Below are 15350 nucleotides of genomic sequence, written 5' to 3' on the forward strand. Positions count from 1 at the left end.
GCCCCCCCCCCCCACCCCTCCAACAACACCCCGGCACCTTGCTTGGCGAATGTGTGCAGAGCTATAGCCCATGATAGTCAATGTGTATTCACATTTCACTGTCCCATCTTCGATAATCTGAATTCTGATATAACTTACTGCGCCCAGTACATCGCCAGTGCTCACGTGACGTATTTGCCAAACAAATAATAAACATAATATTGTTCATCTGTACTATTGCTTTTTGCCTCTTTCCCTAAAGGGTTCTACTTGCCTATTGTTTGTTTTTATTTCAGGAAATACAACAAAAGTACAATATGACATTTCCCAATTCCACTGCAGATACACAGCAGATCTTCTTCACACCAAATTCCCTTTGCAACAAGATATTTTTATCCACATAAAAGCCCATTCCAATAAAATGTATACATTCTATGACATGTTGCACAGCATTCCCATTACAAAACAATAGCGCTGCATAATATAAAGTAAACGTTGAATTAAATTTGTATGAGTCAGCTGTTTACGACATGACGTCTACTTCGAAATCCAGCACAGCACCCTGCTAATAATGATCCAGTACACTGGGAGGGTAGCTATAGCAGCACCCAGCCCTGCTATCTGTGCTGAGGGAGGAAGGAAGGGGAAGGAAGGCGAAGGGGGGGGTGGGGGGGGGACGGTGCTCATAGCAAAGAGGGCTCCATGATAGTGTCATTGTGCTAGTGGGGGTGGGAGAATAGATAGATCAGAAGAGGAAAGAGGGGGATAAGGAGGGGTCAGCAGCTCTTCCGCAACAGCACACAGACTTAACAATACAAAGGCAGAACAACATGTTTCTCAGCCAAGGCAAATAAGGGGCTGACAGTGTGAAGAAGCAGCTCAGTCTAAGTAATGATGGAAGCTTTAAGAACATCTCTACTAAGTGGATTGGCCTGAACCCTGCTAGAGTGTTTTCATAAAGCTGCTGGATAATGATCACTGATGAGGCTGACCCATTGTTAGGTCACAAAGAACTGATTTGATCGTTTATTGTTCACTACTTACAAACATGGCTCTGTCAGTTCTTTGCTTTTTGGGAATCCTCATCCTGTGCTTCATTTTATGCCATGGAATAATAAGAGTAGTAACATGTAAAAGTGACCAAGTAATGGGGTAGAGTCAGTATTTACAGTTTAGGGCTCTGTTTGCCATAATGGGCCAGCACAGAAGGCAGAAGGGTAAGAGTGAGCAGATGCTGAGAAAACATAAACAATCTATGTGTGCTTTTTCCTTGCCTGACATCCTATGAACACCTGCGGGTAGATCAAGAAGCTAAGCTTGAAAGGAAGAAAAGATGTCTGTTCAGGGGAGTCACAAGACTCTGTATTTATAATAACACCAAGCCATCTCTCATTTTCTGCAGGCTCTTGATTGGCAGAATGTTCCATTCATTGTTCACTCCATTCATTATCGGTATTGGTTTTTATTTTAATGATAATAATCATGTAAGGAGGAGCCGCGCAGACATTATTTGCATCTAATAGGACAGCATGACCTCTAAATACAAACGTGGTACCACAAGAGACCTCAGTTGCTTGGCTCTATCTCACTCTGTGGTGGCAGAAGCATCAGCAGTATATCGCTGATGCTGTTGTTTTCTGTTGCAGGTATTAGGTGTACATATTATATACAACAAAGGAACATTAAAGGAATTCTAAAGTCACAGAATATACCAAGAGTAGCCAAATTATGGCTCTCCACCTGCCACGAAACCACAAATCCCATCATGTGGGAGCCATGCAGGTGGCTGTCAAAGTCTTGCAAAGCCTTATGGGACTTATAGTTCCACAACAGCTGGGGGGCTACAGTTTGGATACCCCTGGCATATACTATCTTGTTATAACATCAGCATTGTTATAGGAATACATACTAGAGTTGTTTTTGATCATGCAACCAAGGTTACTTGAAAAAACACCTTTATGTAGTGAGTACTGTCTTCTGTCTGCCCATCACTTTCAACAACTTCCTGGATTCCCAGTGTGCTTTCTGTCTCTTTCCCTGCTACTTGATGTAATGTAATCTGGATTTGTCAAGACTACATAGCCCATCATGCATTGCTTCCAGCAACCAATTACAATTGTTCAGACGCTGAGCTATAGTTCAGAAGGCAGGCTCAGTAAGAGTGGTGACACAAAGAAGTGCACATTAATAGGGCTAAGTGAAAATGTGTCAGTGCATCGAAGAAGTCCATCCTATGAGCATCTTCTATAAAGAAGTTTACAAACCTCTAGATGGATATGGTTATTAGGAGTGGGATAGAATTTATGGAAATTCAACCTACAAATTCATAATTATTTTTCATTTTTGACCCTAGATACCCTTTAAGCTACAATTTCCAGCTGGGGTAGACTCATTTCACATAACGGTACCTAAATGTGAATATCGATTCAATGAAAGGAATTGAAAACAGAACATGTATTTATGTGACCTCAGTTCAGTAACAGTTACTCAAACACCCTGACTGCTGAGTAGTAAAGGGCCAGCAAATCAATGAAATCTGCTTGAACTTGTTGAGCAGGGCCCCACCTAAGTGACCTTTACTGAATACACACAGGGTGGCTTTTCTGTCTTCTTCATCGTCTATGAAAGCAAAGCAGACATACTGTTCATACAGAGCTATGGAATCCCTACTATCCCATACAGCTGATTAACAATAAAAGAATGTACTATCCATGCTACAAGTAAGTGACGCTTTCTTCATCGATAAGCTTTACACTTCAAGTCTGAATCTCATACTAGTAAACTAAATCTAATCTCGGGTATTGGACTCTTTAAGGTTAATCACAAAAGGCAAGACAAAAATCTTCAAGCCAAACCTGAATACTCTAGTGCCTCGCTGCAATGTTTTTATAGAGTATACACTATGTATATATTTTGTGATTAAATAACATATCATTTATCATTTTTTAAATATCATATCATCAGATATCATTGGAGTCTTATACAGCTATAAAGGATCTGAATGAGACACTTGTCCCATTTTGCTTTATCAAGGAATATATAGCCCTTTAAAAAATAGAGACAATGCCACTTAACCAGTCATGGAAAATTAATTAATGGGGAAATACCTCTACTCCTCCTCCCAACATTTATATGTATACCTAGGTTGGGTTGCTCGGTGGTGGGCAATCTGGGGTCCAGTGTGGTTACCTGGGCTGGCAGTGGCATCTTTTAGGTGGCATCTTTTATGTGTAATGAAGCACATGGGGACCTTTGGCATCTTTTATTGTTGGATCTTTAATGTGCAATAGTGCATGCCTGCGTCCAGTGGTGTATTTTGGTTTGGCGGAAACCCAGGCACCCCCCACACTAAATTTGCCCCACCCCTTCCTGTTTAAGACTTTTTGCGTAACCTGTCAGTCGCTGGATACAGAGCACATGCTGTATCCAGCTTTTGACATGTTCCGCTATTAGCGTAGCAGGAAAGCTGGGGTCTCAAGTGGGCTCTGCAGGGTCTCAGGTGGGCTGTGCAGGATCTCAGGTGGGCTGTGCAGGATCTCTGGTGGGCCCTGTGGGGTCTATGGTGGGCTCTGCAGGGTCTCAGGTGTGCTGTGAAGAATCTCTGGTGGGCTCTGCAGGGTCTCAGGCTGCAAAGCTCACCATAGGCCTCACACAGCCCACTTGAGACCCTGCAGAGCCCACCATAAACCAACCCCACAGCACCCCCCTGAGACCCCACAGAGCCCACCATAGACCCTGCAGAGCCTACCACAGATCCTGCAAAGCCACTTTGAGACCCTGCAGAGCCCACCACAGATCTTGCACTGCCCCCTGAGGTCCTGCCGAGCCCACCATAGACCCTGCACAGTCCACCTGAGACCCTGCAGAGCCCCCTTGAGACTGGGCTGTGCAGAATCTATGCTGGGCTCTGCAGGGTTCCTTTACCACAGTGTGATCCTCTTACCGGCATCTGCTGTCTCGAGTCACCCTCTACTGGGCCTGGCCTCCTTATCCGCTGCAATGGGCCAGCCCCCTCCTGCTGCTCCTCCTCCGCACGTCCTCGATTAAGCAGCCGTGGCTGCCAAATTCAGTGCAGCCCAGTTCGCCTCACTGTTTTGGGGGCGGTATTTTTTGCCGTTCCCCTAGAAATTGCCACCCAAGGCAAATGCCTTGTTTGCCCTGCGACAGATACGCCCCTGGCTGCGTCACCTGTGGCATCTTTTATGTACAATTGTGCATACCGGGGGGCATGTCACAGGTCTCCAGATATGCACAATTGTACATAAAAGATGCCAGTGTGCCACAGGTCCCCAGATATGCACTAATGTACATAAAAGATGCCCACATAAAAGATGCCAGTGTGCCACAGGTCCACAGACATTCACTATTGCACATAAAAGATATCCCCACAAAAGATGCCACAGGTTTTTATGGGGGCATCTTTTATATGCAATACTAAACCCCTCCTTTCAATTGATATATATATTTATATATATTCTGTATATACACTGTATACCTGTTAGTCGGAGACTGGGCTGGTGCCGGCGGATTGGTCCCAGACCAATACAGTGCATGGTGGAGCTGGAGGATGATTATCTCCTGCTTTCCCTCTAATGTCACTTCCTTCCTTCTAGCGCTCAGCACTGCGGCAGAGGAGAGGAAGAGGGAGGGACTAGGCACAAGTCAGTGAGAGCCGAGTCAGCGAGAGCGTCAGCGCCCAGTGGCTACGTTATGCAGCTTACTTAGGGAGCCACAGTCTGGTTTGATTAATGTGTCCCGGTGTCAGGCAGGCTGAAACCCAGGCATAGGATTCCAAACCCGGACTGTCCGGGTGAATCCGGACGGGTGGCAACCCTAGCAAATAGGTAGTTCACTTTGCAAAGGAATTTCCCTTTAGCTTAGTGAATGCAATGCAGCTCTGTTGACTTCCATCATCCAATTATGTGCAAGCAAAAATACTGCTTTTTTTTCTTGCAAGTGATTGGGTAATTCTTTGCATGGTGAATTTTCAGCACATCCACTAAGCTGAGGGAAGCTTCTGCCTTTAGTAAATCACCCCATTATTGATCAGTTTGATGTGGTGCATAACTACTTTTGTACATGTACAAAAAAAAAGCCTGACAAAAGAAAATAATATAACTACCACCTCTATGGACTGGTAAGCTGCAATATATTACATTTTTCTTCTTGGGTTTAGATATCATTTATTGTTTTACTATATAAAGTGTACTGGCACTTTATGCATAGGATAAGCATGCACAATGTAAGACTGGATTTAAGGCCGTAGCATAAATACATATCCATATTTGTGCATAAGACACATTTTTATAGAAAATAGAAAAGAAACATCTGGATACCCCACTATCACTTCACCTTGCCTCCTTCCTTTCCCTCTTTGCTGTTCCTTTGAAACCAACTTCCCTCTGCCTTCACTTTATAACCTTCTCTACCACTTCTTGTGGCTTTCTCTATCTTTTTTGGTTTCTTTCTTTGCACCTTTTGCCCTCTCACTGTTGGATAATTCACCATTGTTGGGCTTGGAATATGCCTTTATTAGCAGGCTCATGGACAGACTCCGTTTTATTGTACTTCATACCTGATAGTGATTTTTGCATATGGAGGCCCTCTGAGGTCCCATTTGATGCAGTGACTGTTTGGTTTCAAATTGTACTATGTATATTCTTGACGTCCATGTGTTATACTGGTATTTTTTATTTTTAAACCCCTAATAAAAATGATTATGTCTAATTAAATAGACATAAGAAACAATGTTTAAAGTGTATGTAAAGCCAAAACTTTTTTTTAGCTTTGGAGAGAGTAATGAAGTGTTGAAACTCCTGTCAGTTTTTTTTGGCTATTTCTATGGCCATCTGTGCCCCCACTGATTAGATTCACCCACTTTATCTGCCCTGGTGACCATTGTTTCTTTGTCTGTTGTCACAGGAGGTTAGGACAAATCTTCCAATGGGGACACCTGTTTTGGTGACAACCTATCAAGCACCCCCAACTGCCTTGTCTGAGATGAGTGGCTCAACACACACTTCCATATTCATCGAGCATCACATTATGCTTAATCAAAATTGCATTCAACGTTGTGGCAGCACTATCCGAGTGACCTCCGATCTCTTGGCTTGTCATCAACAGTGGGTTCCTAAAGGAGTCTGCAAAACATGACTATAGGATGCTCTTCTTCATCCAGCACCAACGTTAAGTTAGTCTAACTGACATAAGATGAAGACATTAAGGATCTGATTGTCCACTATGGCCAACCTCTTTTCTTTGCACATTTCTTTAAATCAGCGTTTTTTGTGTTGGATTAATGGATGACATACTCGCCGATACCGAAAACCGACACCGGGTGTCCCAATAGTCAGGAAGCTGGGCGCTGACTATTGACTCACCTCCCGGCTTCCCGATTAGCCAGGAAGCCGTCTCCATGCTTACGAGGGATGGAGCCAGTTTCCCGACCAATCAGGAAGCCGGGCAGCGTGTAATGACTCGCCACCCGGCTTCCTGATACCGGAAGTTCTGGTATCGGAACAGGCATCCGGAGAATTTGGGCAAGTACGAGTACTTGCCTGAATACTCGGTTTCGGCACCGATACTAGTATCAGTTTCGGTGCATCCCTACTTTAAAGTAACAACAAACACACCTTTAGAAATGTTTAGTAATACACATACTTCTAGATAATTGCAGGCTTTGTATTCTTTGCATACCTTATTTCTCTTTTCTTTCCCAGTCTTCTGACAGTGGCCATGTTAACTAAGGGCAGGTTACTAGCTCTCCTTTCAACTTCCTTGAACTCTGGCACATGTAACTAGACATGTGACTAGGACATGTAACCATGCATATCATCTAAGGGGAGGAGAATGCCTTTCCCTGAGACCTCAGGAGATTACAGATGAGATTTCCCACCAATGCTCTGCTGAGGTAACTTTCCCAGGATGCAACGCTTTGGCCCATACATCATTTGTGCCAGAAGTGGACCAGGAAGTAGATGAACTCTATTTGTAAGTAAATGAAAAACAAGTTTGTTTAACTAATGAATGTAAGATGATTTTAAATCAGCATACAGAGCTGCATGCTGATGTGATTTTTAGTAAAAGGGGGTAAAGGTCCACTTTAAGATAGTTCATTGAGTCCCCTATCCAGCAGTACTTGAACACCGACCTCTATGCCACTTTGTTTAATGTCAGCCCCTGACAGCCATTTTTCATCTAGGGCTAGATTTATCTTACTGAAAGTTCACACTTTCTCCTGTTCTGCCATATGCCAACGGTCATTCTTGTTTCACACTGTTCTCACTTTCCAGCAATGTATCCTGTCACCATGCACTTGCTTCTGCTCATATTAGCAGTCTTCACAATCCCTGTAGTGCCTCTCACTCGAAAATATGTTTATCCCATAATCCCTACTAGAAACTGACTTCATATGAGAGCTGTAAGCCACAGAGACAGGTCGGCAACAGACAATAGAGTGACTGTCAGTGGTATCAGGATTGTACAGTCATACACTATACTGACAATAAGCCATTACCTGATGGTAACACAGGAAGCAGCCATAAATCCACACTGCCAGAGAAAGGAATACAACTGAAAAAGACTGACTTACATATGCATGTTCAGATACTTATTTTACTCTAAGTACATAAATATATCTCTTTGGGAAGGTAAATGCTCATTTACCAGTGAAAGCAGTACATCAGTTATGAAGCAGTCCTATGATGCTGGTACTGAACACACCATAAAATTACATAACTTTTAAATATAGTAAACACAGAAGTATAATCCACAGAAATAACATGCATACAACATTAAAAGCATCAGGTATAGAAAGTACCTGTCTGCATTGTCCATATCAGACTATCAAAAAGGTCATATCTTTATTTATCCATCGCTAGTCAGATCACAGAAGGTATATGACTGTAAGCGGTAAACAGGCACAAATACCGCAACACAGGTTAATGCATAGTACGATGCGAGTTGTGGCTCCATTTACTTACAATAGCACCCCAATGCACACATACTGTAGCTGCCAATGCACATCACATTGCACAGTCCTTGTGTTATGGATGCTTCTTATGGGACTGTCACTAAAACACACTGAAGTCAGACAGTCAGGAATCTAGCATTTTGAGAAGAACTGCAAAGGCAGCCTCAATACATCTCTCATGAAAGGGTCATTTTAAGTTTCTCATAGCCATGCAATAGCCTCATAGCCAATCAGATTCAAACCTGCTTTGAATGCATATATTTGGTAATACGAGAAGCAGATCATAAATTGTAGGGATGCACCGATACTTGTATCGCTATCGGTGCCGATACCGAGTATTTGGGCGAGTACTCGTACTTGTCCAAATACTTAGACGCCTAGCCCAACACCCGAACTTCTGGTATCAGGAAGCCAGGCAGCGAGTCATTACATGCTGCCTGGCTTCCTGATTGGCCGAGAAGCCGACTCCACCAAGTGACCAGGGAGCATGGAGCCGGCTTCCCGGCCAATCAGGAAGTCGGGCAGCGTGTAATGACTCGCCACCTAGTTTCCTGATTGGTCGGGAAGCCAGCCAATCAGGAAGCCGGAGGGCGAGTCATTACCAGCCCCCCGGCTTCCTGATTGCCCAGAAAGCTGGCTTCACGCCCCCTTGTCACCAATCAGGAAGCCAGGCGCCGTGTAATGACTTGCTGCCTGGTTGGTTGAGAAGCTGGACAATCAGGAAGCCAGACGGCGAGTCAGTAGCCGCCCCCTCCCCCGGCTTCCTGATTGGTCAGAAAGCCGGCTCCATGCTTCCTCGTCACCTGGTGATGAGGAAGCATGGAGACGGTTTCCCTGCTAATCGGGAAGCCGGGTGGTGAGTCTTTACATGCCACCTGGCTTCCTTAATGGGGCTTCCGGTATCAGTATTCCGTATCGTCGAGTACCGAAAGAAAAATATCGGTATTCATACTCAATACTGAAAAAACGGTATTGGTGCATCCCTAATAAATTGCCCAGCAACTTGTGAGGTGCTTTCTGGATGGGTCTAGTGTTTACTGGATAGCAATAGTAGCTCACTGATTGCCTTCACTCAATGCCTGGAACTGCATTTTAATTCCATCTGTATTCAGGACCAATATCCTTTATGCACCTTAACAAATATTCAGTCACCAAAAATACTATGCGGATACTAAAAAAGCAATCGGCAATCCAACATCACCATAATGCTACCATCTATCCGCAGGCAGTGCAGCTTATGTGCTTTATATTTACACACAGGTAAATTATCTGTCTCACTGCAATACAGTCTTGTTTCTTAAGCCTGCTGGCTGAGCTGGGGTTAATGCAGAAACTGCACACGAGTCAAGTCGCGCTGCTACTCGAACTGGGACAAAAGCCAACTGCTTCCATTTATAGACAAAACATCACCCGGCTGCCAAAAAGAGGCCCCTTGCTGCAGCCAAGCTACAAGAAAACAACAGCAGAAAACAGTAGGCTTCTGGCTGTGGTGTGAAGTGACATCATCCTACACACCTTGCCGGGGCCTATTCACTGTTCCCTACCTGGCCATATGGCATACTAGAGGGAGCCATCGTTTCTGTGCTATCCAAGGAAACAACCATTGTGTAGCCATATGCACCTGGGTGGACCGCTGACATCAGCTAGCTTACAGCCATCTCCAAAGTGTAAATGAGGCACATGATGTAGGTTAGACCTCATCTAAGGACACTTTGGTTACATATATGTGTAGCTTTCTATGTCACAGTACAAATGTACAACTTGAATGATATTTTTTCTAAAATGTTATGTAATTAGTATTTTGCATTTATAACTAAGCTATGGTAGCCTTACATCGAGGACTAGAATGCCAACATGATTCAAAGCCTGCCCATTAATCTGTAAACATGAGTCAGGTAGGTAGGCCTCAATCTTGCAATGAGCAGATGACATTAAGATGGTGCCAATGCAAGATTAGGCTAAAAAAGAACCTAAACTTGGCCCATTTATATCCAACCACTGTCTTCTAAGATTGTTAGAGCTATGCTGTGCATTATTTATTACACTAAAAGGGTATCACTACTGATTCAGTATTGTATTCGAACCATTCCTTATTTTATTAGAGAGGCCATTAGAGGCTCCTACCTGCCCATAAGTACACTTTGGTACACTAGCCTATTTGTGCCCAAGATTAACTTTAGGAATACATGGAATCTTTAGAGAAGGGGGAAGAGGGGGTACTACCCAACCTGGGGTTGGGCTTTAGGGTTTGCTTTACACCTACCACACTTTACTGAAATACATAGTAATCAACGTCACTCTATGCAGTGCATAGAGTGCCATTCATTTAAAATGGCACCCCAATGAACAAGTAGTCAGTGGCAGAGGACCCGCACCATGTGTTGTGGTGCTCTGTGCTATAAAAAAAAGCTTAAAGTTCGGTTTTTGTTCGATTTTGCAGTGCTGCTAGTGTCTGTCAAAGACATCCTGTCTACATGCAGTGGCCCCAGTGATAGTCAAAATGGCCCCAGTGATAGTCAAAATGGTGGAACATGCCTGCATGAGGTGTACCAGCACTGTGAATTGAGTACAGTCACCTTTATAGCTGAGTCTAATTTACAGTCTGAAGTGTTTGACAATATAAAGTGCCTTACTATGTGTATGTTTATATTGCCACTTATCTTATCATTGAAAGTCAATTATGTTAAACCAACTTAAAGTGTTCTGTTGTGCTGTGGATCCAATATAGAGGTTTCTTAGAGAGGAAATACAAGGAGACCCGTTAGTTCTTTTACTGTAGATCACCCCTTAGGAGCCAACGGTAGTGTTATCCTGCACTGGGATATCGCTGACCGATTAAAGTTGATGCTACACCTGCATTATCAAAAGAAGCAAATACATGCATTGCTGGTCATTTTATGTTGTGGGCAAGGCATGTTAACTGGTGTCCCATAGACACACTCCTAAACCTTGTGGACACCTTCCCAGAAGAGTTGAAGCTGTTATAGCTGCAAAGGGTGGGCCAACTCAATATTGAACCCTACGGACTACGACTGCCTATATCTCTTTGCACAAGTTTTTCAAATTTAGACTGAACAAAGGTAGTCAAGGCTAACCCCCACTTTTGGATTCTCTATAGGCTACACATCAGTGTAAAAGACTTGGTTCAACAATGAGGCCAATCTTTCCATACTGCATGATCCCAGCCTATGCACTGTATTATTCTGGGCACTATAACAACTGGAACAAGTCAGTACCCCTTATAGGGGTAACTGTTGCTTTATGATACCTTTCTGTAAGAATAACAATTTTTTTCTACAATGTATGGTAAGCAAAATTGTAATCTTTAGTCTTTGATGTGTGTGATACAAATAGTATTTTTATGGCTATGACATATTCCATGAATTGCAGATAGAGAGAAAGTACGATTTTTGGTGTGATTTATTCGCCACGAAAATCTTTTGCTTCCACTAAGCGACAATGCTACCTAAATAATAGGATCATTTTTATACCCTGTCTTGTTTTAACATTGTTATGCTGATTAAAATTGTACTTCAAACCATGTGGGATTTATAAAATATTTCATTCTGGATTGTAAGTAAAGCATTTATTTAATTTCAGCGTGTACTGCACAAGGTAGCTTTGAAATGTACTGCTGAAATCTTCCACCAGTCATTTAAGTACACATCACCAAAGTCATTATGTCCTGTACATACTACAAGAGAGGTTCACTCCAACGTATGTCACTAAGTCAGCACAAGCATCGCCTGAAGTTATTGTGCCTACAAGCCACTTGTCACAGAGCACAATGACCACAGAATTAATCAGATCAAATTGTACACTAAAAAAAGAGGTAAATGTGGTTTTATGTATTTTGTGGCAAGAATTGGCATTGTGCTTTCTGGTGGCAACCCAGTCTATTGCTCCTAAAACAACTTTCCAGTTAGCTATGTGAGACTCTGTCTACCGTTTTCATTTCACTGCCTTTTTTTTGCCTCATCTTATGCTTCATTTTCACCTTAGGCTTTTCTTTTTTCCCAACCCTTCCTTTAGAGTGACACTACACTCAGGAGTTAAAACTTCAAAATGCATTCAAGTACCTTAACTATCAACAGAAATTGTTATTATTTGTGTATCACTCAGCTGCAGATCCTTAAATCATCTCTGAATTTGTGCTGACACTGTCCTTCCTTCTGGAGGATGGCTACTTTTCTTTCCCATGGTCCCTGTGTGTGTTGTAAAGTAGTCACCGCTCCAAGCTCCCTCCCGTGATGGACTACAATCTCAGGTTTAGTTTACTAATTTGTATTGAGATTGTAGCCCATCACGGGAGCAGGCTTGGAGCGGTGACTACTTTAGAACACACACAGGGACCATGGGGAACAAAAGTAGCCACCCTCCAGAAGGAAGAACAGTGTCAGCAACAATTCAGAGATGATTTGAGGATCTACAGACGAGTGATACACAAATAAGGCCCAGTATTGTTAATAGTTAGGGTACTTGAATGCAATTTTAAGATTTCACTTCTGAGTTTAGTGTCACTTTAGGGACTGGTCCTTTGTCATACACTTATGACATCATGGTGTCACATTCAGATCAGCTATACACTACTTTACCTGGCAAGCCAAGAAGGAACATGACAAACGTTCACTAGCCATCTCAAAATTACAAGATAATGCAAATCTTCTATAGACACCCAATCCCCTTTACTCTTCTGCCTTTCTGCTGTGTTATAACCCTCATCATTTTCTCACCCCATCTTTTTCATTTATTAACTAGTTAATACAGCTGATCACAGAAATAAACTACTGCTCGCCTAGACTCAGAGGAAACAAATATAAATGTTTGCTCTGCAATGTTGACAGGGAGAAATTAGGGTGTATTTGGAAGAGTGGGCCAGCCCTATTAAAATGGGGACTGTGCCTACAATTTTGGGACACCTATTCCTTCTATTGTACACTGTCTGGAGTTAGTTGGACACTGCAAAGCTACGCCATACAAAGGATAGATCAACACCAAAAATCTCAGACTGATAACTTAATGCGGCTCATTATATTAGAAAAATGATAAAAATAATTACTTATTTCATAGATATACAGTTCAGTAAAGGCATCCAAACTCGTAAGGTAATATATAAGCAAGAAAAGGCCATAACCACCATCCATCAAAACATGTTGCTCTGGAGACAAGAATAGTCAAAGAGAAAATGTCACAAAGTTAGTTTTCATCTCTTCAAAATAATTTTACATGGACACAAATCATTTTTCTTAGACGTGAATAAATCTACCTTCTCTGTTGGAAATGTGATATAGTTATACACAAGGTTCGCAAACACAGCAACTAAGAATAATGCTGTGATTTTCCCTTAAAATAAATACAATAAGTGTATGTCAGTGATTTTTAACTATGTAGGCAGGTTGCTGGGTTAACTGTTGTCTACTGACCTTCTGAAAGGAAATAATAATTCTACTGTAATAGCAGTGTTCATGGCTGCATCATGTGAGCTAGATTTTGGCTCTCGTTATCAATTATGGACAGCAAAGAACGGGGCTGCCTTACAACCAGCCATTTCAAAAAAGAAAACATAGTGGGATATGTTAATATGTGCTTGGTCCTGGGAGAGGATATTTCTTGTGCATGTAGATTAAAGAATAATGGGGCTTGCTCATTCTACATGTATGGTTCTGAATAGCCTTTACTTCAATGTGAAGAGGTTTGATGTGCGTCATTCCTTCTCTTTCAGATCAGTTCTCCAGGGGATAGAGAAGAATAGTGTGGTTTGCTATTACGGCTGCCGTGCTGTTCCACTGGAGTGATTCCCAAGGAAGGGGCCATTTGTGCGCACGGCAGAGACACAGCAATGGACTTTCTCTTTCTGACCTACATAGGACCGAGAAACAAAGCAGGCATTCAATATATAGACATGGGGCTGCTGTGGCATACTGCCCATTGTTCAAACGTGAATTGAGACATGCCAGTTCAGTAACTTATACCCGATTTTTTCCAAAAGGGCTTTGTATTCTGTACTTGTTCATTGCCAAACTCAGGAAGCTGTCCCAACTCTTTTCTGAAGCACTCCTGCCCAGACTACAAAATGCTATTTTACTTTTCAGGGTTATTTTAGTCCTCATACCAAGTCCCAGACATTGGTAAGGCTAAAATCAGTCTTTAGAGTAAGGTTTGATCGGTTTCCCACAGAATGCAAAGAATTAGGCCGGAAGGTCACAGGAGTCAGACACAAAGGTCAAGATAAATTGTCTGAGAGGAAGAGTTTCTAATGTATTTATTCTGAGTACAGGGACTCATCTCTATATCTTTCTTCCTGTTAGAGTTCAGCTTGTATTACTGAACAGCAGAGATATCCTTGCTAAGGGACTCTCCAGTTAAATTTATCTGCTCCGAGAGCTGGCCAGTGACAAATGTTATACATTGGATAATCTTGTTGTGATTTGACTACAGACATGCTTAAGGCTTATAGCTGAACTCTAGGTAGATATAAGAGACACAGATAATGCAGTTCTGTAATCATTAATACATTCTTAAAGGATATCTAAAGTCGCGACCACATATTTTTTTATTTCAAGTCATATTAGACAGACAAGCTAACCAATATGGTTTATAACTCAAAATATAACTATATTTATAAAAACTGCTTCCTACCCTTGCTGCATTTCTCTGCTTGTGGCCGCTGTGTTCCTCTTACTTCTGCTCTACAGGAGTCGGCAGAAGCCTTGCTGCTACATTATATTATTCTTTAGCATTGCGTGGGGTATAACACTACAGATCCCAGTATGCATTGCTGTGTCTGTTGGGTAACGGGAGATGCCCTTTCTTCTATTCATCTCTGTAGTGGAGAGGTAGAACCACAGCTTAACAGGTGCTGGTGGCACAGTCGTACAAAGTGCTGTGGGACGGAATTTGGTGACATGCAATGCTGGCAACGTCCGCATGAATAGTAGCAGTTCATGCAGGAAAGATCAGTTTATAGGATGGTTGAGTATTCAGATGTGCTAGTAGAATGTAGTCACTGTGTTGCAGGAAAAAGCATTCTATAGACTTGGCTGGCAGGACCAAAAGGTACTTTCGTGAAATAATACAAAAACATTAATACTGTAATAGATAGTTTTAGAACTTTTTTTAGGGTTTGACCAGAGATACACCTTGAATGTATCCTTTTAAACACAAGCAGTCTAAGTACCTTAAAGTGACACTAAACTCAGGAGTTAAATCTTAAAAATGCATTCAAGCACCTTAACTATTAACAAAAATGTAGCTTATTTGTGGATCACTCAGCTGTAGATCCTCAAATCATCTCTTGGCGCTGACACTGTCCTTCCTTCTGGAGCGTGGCTACTTTTGTTCCTCGTGGTACCTGTGTGTGTTTTAATGTAGCCACCACTCCAAGCCCTCTCCTATGATG

General features: G+C 42.4%; 1 protein-coding gene across 1 annotated transcript in view; it reads right to left on the reverse strand.

Annotated features, from left to right (window-relative positions):
* The window catches only part of MAML3 (mastermind like transcriptional coactivator 3), a 334403-nt gene that overhangs the window by 24720 nt on the left and 294333 nt on the right, over nucleotides 1-15350 (reverse strand). The window lies entirely within an intron of this gene.

This window comes from Nanorana parkeri, unplaced genomic scaffold, assembly GCF_000935625.1.
Source record: "Nanorana parkeri isolate BGI_ZX_2015 unplaced genomic scaffold, ASM93562v1 scaffold396, whole genome shotgun sequence".
Lineage (NCBI taxonomy): Eukaryota > Metazoa > Chordata > Amphibia > Anura > Dicroglossidae > Nanorana > Nanorana parkeri.